The sequence below is a fragment of the Phacochoerus africanus genome, chromosome X, assembly GCF_016906955.1.
Source record: "Phacochoerus africanus isolate WHEZ1 chromosome X, ROS_Pafr_v1, whole genome shotgun sequence".
Taxonomy (NCBI): domain Eukaryota; kingdom Metazoa; phylum Chordata; class Mammalia; order Artiodactyla; family Suidae; genus Phacochoerus; species Phacochoerus africanus.
In genome coordinates, this window is record NC_062560.1 from 28,365,972 (window position 1) to 28,373,589 (window position 7,618).

General features: G+C 42.7%; 1 pseudogene; it reads left to right on the forward strand.

Annotated features, from left to right (window-relative positions):
- Positions 1 to 1,272: 1,272 nt before the first annotated feature.
- On the forward strand, positions 1,273 to 6,955 carry LOC125117981 (melanoma-associated antigen B1-like; annotated as a pseudogene).
- The last annotated feature ends 663 nt before the right edge of the window (positions 6,956 to 7,618 follow it).

Genomic DNA, 7,618 nt, shown 5'->3' on the forward strand with positions numbered 1-7,618 from the left:
CCATATGATAGTTTTGTACTTAGTTTTTTAAGGAACTTCCATACTGTTTTCCATAGTGGTTGTACCAATTTACATTCCCACCCATAGTGTAGGAGGGTTCCCTTTTCTTCACACCCTCTCTAGTATTTATTATTTATTGTTTGTAGACTTAATGATAATGGCCATTCTGACTGGTGTGAGGTGATACCTCTTTGTAGTTTTGATCTGCATTTCTCTAACTTTTAGTGATGTTGAGTATCTTTTCATATACTTTTTGGCCATCTCAAAACATAGCTTCTCAAACCCATTTCATGGTTGAAAAGACTGAGGCTCACAGAGTTTGGTAGTGTACTCAATTTCACACAGCTATTAAGTGACAAGGTTGGAACTAGGTCTCACTTCTCCCAGCCTAGGCCAACTTTGTGTTTCTTTATTCACCTTACTTATCACTACTCTAAAATGTATCTCTGGGCATAAAAAGGAGGACTCTGTGCCCAAAACACTGGATGGGAATACATAACCTCAGCAGTGAGCATATTGAAATAATTGAGAAGTGTGAATAGAGCAGAGAGAGATAATATTCAGTGACAGTATGATTATCTACATATCCAGAGTCAACCTTAAAATATCAGGGGCTCAGAAAATCGTGCTGGACAGCCCCTTGCATTTGGAAATAAATCTTTTCAAACATAAGCTACATAAAAGGCTAAGTCTGACTGGTAAAGAGAAGGAATAGATCAATGTTTTTTAATTTCTTTGACAGCACATCCATCCTGCCTTGTGTTACAGCTTCCCCATCTCACATCACTTCTGGGGTGGGGAACCCAGTCTCTGAAGGGTTTGCAACAGGGAAACTGGTTAAGAGTTTGCAAGGATGTGGCCTTTCCCAGGAAGCCTTTAATCAAGAAACAAGAGCCATGATGAAGGTTCCCTTATAGGAGGATTGGGCAAAGCAACATAGTAGGCACAGCTGTTAGTATGAATATGCCCTAGCTTACTTTTCAGAGTCCTCAGGGCCTTTGAGTTCTCCTAAGAGGATAAACTCAGATCCAAAGAGGGGAGAGTCCCAGTCTCTGCCACATAGGATGGTGAGGACCCTAAAGGAGGAATTAAGGAAGCAGCCACCCTACCCCCTACCCCACAAGAATGCAGCCCATAGACTCCTGACCCTGCTGTCAGCACTCAGCATCCCAAGACAGCCTTGGTAGGATGTGGCTGAACCAGATTTCCACTTGAAAGGTCAAGAAGGTGAAGACCTTGGTCTGAGGTTGGCCAACTCAGGTCAGTAGAGGTATGATCTCCAAGGTGTGCCAGGAGGAAGGTGAGCACCCCGAAGAGTTCAGAGACCACCAAACCTATATCTGTCAAGACCTCATGGAATCTTCCCTATTGCCATGACAGATCCAGGTGTAGCTGTCAGGCAGAGATGGCCTTGTATCCTCAGGGATAACAGAAAATGAGGAGCTTGTTTTGAGGGCGCTATCCCACGTCAGCAGAGGTAGGAATCTTAGGCCTTCACATGAGTCAGGTTTAGGCTACTGAGTCAGAACCCCAAGTGGGATCACCATCATATGATCTCAACCTGCTTGATACAGTTGTCACTTGCGGCATGGCCGGTATGGCCGAATAAGGCCACCCTCACCTCTACCTATTGGATCCCAGGGAGATAAAAGTCTTTCTCTGAATATCCTCAGGTCAAGAAAGAGGACAGGCAAGTTCTCATCGTGGTGCGGCAGAAACAAATCTGACTAGGAACCATGAGGTTGCCGATTTGATCCTGGCCTCGCTCAGTGGTTTAAGGATCTGGCATTGCCGTGAGCTGTGGTGTAGGTCACAGACACGGCTCGGATCTGGCATTGCTGTGGCTCTGGCATAGGCTGGCAGCTGTAGCTTCAATTAGACTCCTAGTCTGGGAACCTCCATGTGCTGTAGGTGTGGCCCTAAAGAGCGAAAAGGAAAGAGGGGAGCTCCAGACCCTGCCAAGAGTCAAAATAAGAAAACTCAGGACTGAGAGGCCCACCCACTCGTGGATAGAGGGGAAAACTAGTCCTGCCCTGCAATCAAGAGTTAAATCCCCAGAGAAGGGTGTGAAGCTGAGCCAACCACCACCAAACACACACTTTTTAAAAATTCACTGCAGGAGTTCCTGTTGTGGCACAGCTGAAACAAATCCCACTAGTATCCATGAGGATGTAGGTTCGATTGCTGGCTCCACTCAGTGAGTTAAGGATCCAGTGTTGCTGTGAGATGCAGTGTATGCTGGCAAATGTAGCTCGGATCCCATATTGTGGCTGTGGCGTAGACTGGCAGCTATAGCTCTGATTCGATCCCTAGCCTGGGAACTTCCATATGCCATAGGTGCAGACCAAAAAAGCAAAAAATTAAAAAAAAATAAAAATTCACTTTATATACATTTTTAAAAGTGATTTTAGGTTTCACTCCAGCAAAATGAAGCAGAAAGTACAGAGAGTTCTCATATATACTCTTCCCTGACACATAGACAGCCTCCTGCACCATCAACACCCCCCCCCCACTGGAGTGGGACATTTGTTATAAGCAATGAACCTATACTGACACATCATTAACATGCAAAGTCTGTAGTTACATTAGACTTCATTCTTGGTGCTGTACACTCTGGGTTTTGACAAATGTATGATGACTTGTATCTACTATTATAATGTCATACAGAGTTCTTTACCCTTAAAATTCTCCATGCTCTGCCTATTCATCCCTCCCTGCCCCCAAGCCCTGGCAACTGTTGGTCTTTTCACATTTTCTATAGTTTTGCCTTTTCCAGGATGTCATGTATTTGGAATCACGCAGTAGGTAGCCTCTACAGATGTTTCTTTCACTAAATAACACACATCTAAGTTTCCTCCGTATCTTTTCATGGCTTGATGACTCATTTATTTGTGTGTGTGTGTTTGTGTGTCTTTTTAGGGCTGCAAGTGGAGGTTCCAAGGCTAGGGGTTGAACAGGAGCTGTAGCTGCTGGCCTATACCACAGCCACAGCAAAGTAGGATCCAAGCTGCATCTGCTACCTACACCACAGCTCATGGCAACACCAGATCCTTAACCCACTGAGCAAGGCCAGGGATTGAACCACCATCCTCATGGATGCTAGTCAGTTTCGTTAAACCCTGAGCCACAGAAGGGAACTCCAATTCATTTATTTTTAGCACTGAACAATGTTCTGTTACTTAATCTATTTACCTGCTAAAGGTAAATTGTTGCTTTTAAGCTTTGGCAATTGAGTAAAGCTGCTATAAACATCTGAGTGCAGGTTTTTGTGTGGGCATAATTTTCAACTCATTTGGGTAAATAGCAAGGAGAATGATTACTAGCTCATATGGTAAGAGTATATTTAGTTAGTAAAAAAAAATACGTTTTTTTTTTTTTTTTTTTGGCGTTCCTGCTGTAGCTCAGTGGGTTAATGATCTGGCTTATCTCTGTGGAGGCACCAATTCGATCCTTGGCCCAGCACAGCAGGTTAAGAATATGGCATTGCTACAGCTGTGGTGTAGGTCACAGCTCCAGCTTGGATTCAATCCCTGGCCTTGTAATTTACATATGCTTTGGGTGCACCAAAAAAAAAAAAAATATGTTCGGGTATGATTGACATACAAAAAACAGCACATATTTAAAGTATACAAATTGATCACTTGGGAGATAAGTATGCTCCTGTGAAACTGTCATCATAGTTTACGCCATAAACATATCTATTACCTCCAAAAGTTTCCTCCCACCCTTTTTATTTTGTCTGCGTGATAATAACATTTACCATAAGATTTAACTTCTTAGAAAGTGTCCAATATAGTATTCTTAACTATAAGATCTGTGCTTGGACTTATCTGACATAACTGAAACATTATAACTTTTGACTAATACCTACTCATTTTCTCGCTCCACATACATGCTGGCAACCACCACTCTATTCTCTGCTTCTTTGACTTTGACTATTTTAGTTTTCTCATATAAATGAGACCATGCAGTATTTGTCATTCTGTGTCTGGCTTATTCCACTTTAGCATAATGTTCCCTAGATTCATCCATGCTGTCATAACTGGAGACATTAACTTCTTTTTAAGGCTGAATAATATTCCATTGTATGTATCTTTTTTTTTTTTTTTAGTTTTTTAGGACCACACCCATGGCATATGGAAGTTCCCAGGATAGGGTCAAATTGGAGCTGTAGCCGCCAGCATACACCACAGCCACAGCAATTCCAGATCTGAGCCACACCTGCGACCTACACCACAGCTGATGGCAGCACCAGATCCTTAATCCACTGAGCGAGGCTAGGAATCAAACCCGAGTCCTCATGGATACTAGTTGTGTTCCTTAACCACTGAGCCATGACGGGAACACCCCATTGTATGTACTTTTACACTTAATCCTTTTATCTGACAGTGGACTTTTAGGTTGCTTCCATATCTTGGCTATTATGGATAGTGCTGCAATGAACATGGGAGTGCAGATACATCTTCAAGGCCCTGGTTTCAATTCCTTTGGATGTATACCTAGTAGTGGGATTGCCAATGATACCATTTGTTATTTTTAATTTTTGAGGTACTTCCATACTGTTTTCCATAGTAGTTGGACCATTTTACCTTCCCACCAACAGTGTAGAATATCTTTAGTTTATTGAGACGTTTTCCTAAGTGGCTATATCATTTTGCATTGCCACCAGCAGTGAATGAGAGTTCTTGTTGATCCACATGCTCATCAGCATTGGTGTTATCATTCCTTTGGGTTTTGTTTTGTTTTGTTTTAGAATTCGTAATGATTTTTATTTTATTTTTTCATTAGAGCTGGTTTACAGTGTTGTGTCAATTTTCTGTTGTACAGCATGGTGTCCGAGTTACATATACACATATACATCCTTTTTTCTCACATTATCATGCTCATCATAAGTGACTAGACAAAGTTCCCAGTGCTATACAGCAGGATCTATCTAGAATCTAATACACAGCACAAATGAGACTTTCCTTTGGATTTTTATCATTCTAAAATTGTGTAGTACAATCTCATTTTTATTTTAATTTATAATTCTGTAATGATAGTGATGCTAGCATCTTTTCATATACTTATTTGCTACCTGTATATCTTCCTTGGTAAGGTATCTATTTATATCTTTTGCCCATTTTTTATTGGGCTGTTGGTTTTCTTGTTGAATTTTAAGAGGTCTTCGTATATTTTGCATAAGAACCTTCATCAGATATGCCTTTTGCAAATATTTTCTCATAGAGTGTAGCTCATCTTCATGTTCCCTTGATGGTGTATTTTGCAGAGGAGAAGTTTTAATGGAATGACACCTAGCTTATCAAGTATTACTTTCATGGATGCACATCACTTTTTACATGAGGTCTGGAAGGAGATAAGATCCTTGGTCTGAAGGTCCAGCCACCAGGCAGCAGAAGTAAGAGTCTGTGACCCTGTATGGCATCCAAATGAGGACTCTGAATGATGGCTTAGGACATAACAAGCTCAGGACAGAGAGGTATCCACAAGGCTTTAAGTGCTGGGTGCCTGCTGATAAGAGTGGTAGACTGAAATGCCCCTCTCACTTCCTTCTTGTGGGTCCCAGGGAGTTTTGGGGTTTCTCTTTTAGAGTAGCAGAGAGGAGAAGTTCCATGCCTTGCTGAGAGTTGTCATGATAATCATAAAGCTAAACATAGAGGACCCCCTACACTGCGAAACACAAGTGTCCCCACTACCAACCATGCTGTCACCCTAGTCAGTAAAAGGGCAGGTAGGCTGAAGCCAAAGGCTTGCTCTTTTTCCACTAAGTTCTCAGAGACAGGTTGACCAGAACAAGATCCTTGTGGTTTCCTGGAGCAGTGCCCTCAAGAAAACCTGCAAATGGACTTGGTTCAAACTTCTGTGGAATCTTCCTGCTGAAGGTCCTCACACCATCTCATTCTCCCCTCCAAGTGCCAGCATCACTCACACTCCTGCCAGCTGTTTCTGATCACAGACATCTTCATTGGAGGTCACAAAAGTAAACTCAGTGATAAATACCACCAGGCCTGGGGTGAGACTCAGGATCTTGGTGTTGCTCAAACTACTGCAGCAGGGAAGAGTTCCCTTTCTCTTCCTCTCCTGTTTTAAGGTTGTTCCCTACTACTTATGTTCCTAGGAACCTCAGAGTTCCCCATCCACCATCATTACTTCTCAGGTATTTCAAGCATAAAGTCTGAAAAATTGTGTCATAGGGCCAAGATGAGAAAATGAAAGTTGTCTCAAGCCTTAGCCTCCTCTGAGAGCTTACTGAAACACCCTCTTGCCCAGAAGGCAGGAATGTTGATGCAATTCCCACTGCAGAAATATAAGACTAAAGAGCTCATTATGAAGGCAGACATGCTGAAGCTTGTCAAAAAAAAGTCTAAGGATCCTCAGGAGAGCTGCTGAGCGCATGGAAGCTGGTCTTTGATATTGACCTGAAGGAAGTCAAGCTCAGTGGTCACTCCATACCCTTGTCATCAAGCTAGACCTCAATGATGATGGGACTCAGCGGTGGCTGGGGGCTTCCTAATTATGGGCTTCTGATGCCCCTCCTGGGTGTGATCTTCTTGAATGGCAACCGCGCCTCTGAGGAGGAGATCTGGGAATTCCTGAATATTTTGGGCCTCTATGATGGAAGGAAGCACTTCATCTTCAGGGAGCCCAGGAAGCTCATCACTGAAGATTTGGTGCAGGAAAAGTACCTGGAGTACCGCCAGGTGCCCGACAGTGATCCTCCTTGCTATGAATTCCTGTGGGGCCCCAAAGCCCGCGCTGAAACCAGCAAGATGAAAGTCCTGGAATTTTTGGCCAAGGTCAATAATACGGTCCCCAGTGCCTTTCCAGTGCATTATGAAGAGGCTTTGAGAGATGAGGAAAAGAGGGCCCAAGCCAGAGCTGCAGCCAGGACTGGCACTGGTACCATGGCCAGTGCCGCTCCAAGGCCATATCCAGCCATTCTTCTCACGCCTAGTGAAGTCTGAAGCCAATTCTTCACTCTATGGTCGAAAAGTCTGTTAACCAGTGTTCCTGATATGCATAATCCCACTTGATCATGGTGTACAATCCTTTGCTATATTGTTAAATTCACTTTGCTAATATTTTGTTGAGGACTTTTGCATCTATGTTCATTGGTGATAGTAGCTTGTAATTTTGTTTTTTGTGTGATATCTTTACCTGGTTTTGGTTTCAAGGTGATACTAGCTTTGTTGAATGAGTTCAGAAGCATTTCTTCTTCTGCTCATTTTTCTTGCTAGCTGTTGGCCAACAGTCAATTTCATGTCACTCTCATGTCATTACTATGCAGCCACATTCACTTTCAAAGCCAGCAATGGTAAACCTCCCTTACATTGAATCTCTTTAACTCTCTGAATATCTTTTGCCAGGAAAAGTCCTGCCCCATTTAAGGATTCACCTGATTAGGTCTGGCACATGGAGGATAATCTCCCTATCTTAAAAACAAGTTACTTTTTACATCTGCAAAATACCTTCATAGCAGTGCCTTGATTAGTATTTGATTAATTACCTGGGAGAAAGTGTGTGTACACCAGGAGCCAGGATTGGGAGGCCGTCTTGGAATTCTGTCTACCATAGTGTCCTTACAGTTGTAATTAGAAACTTTACCTTCTAAAAATAC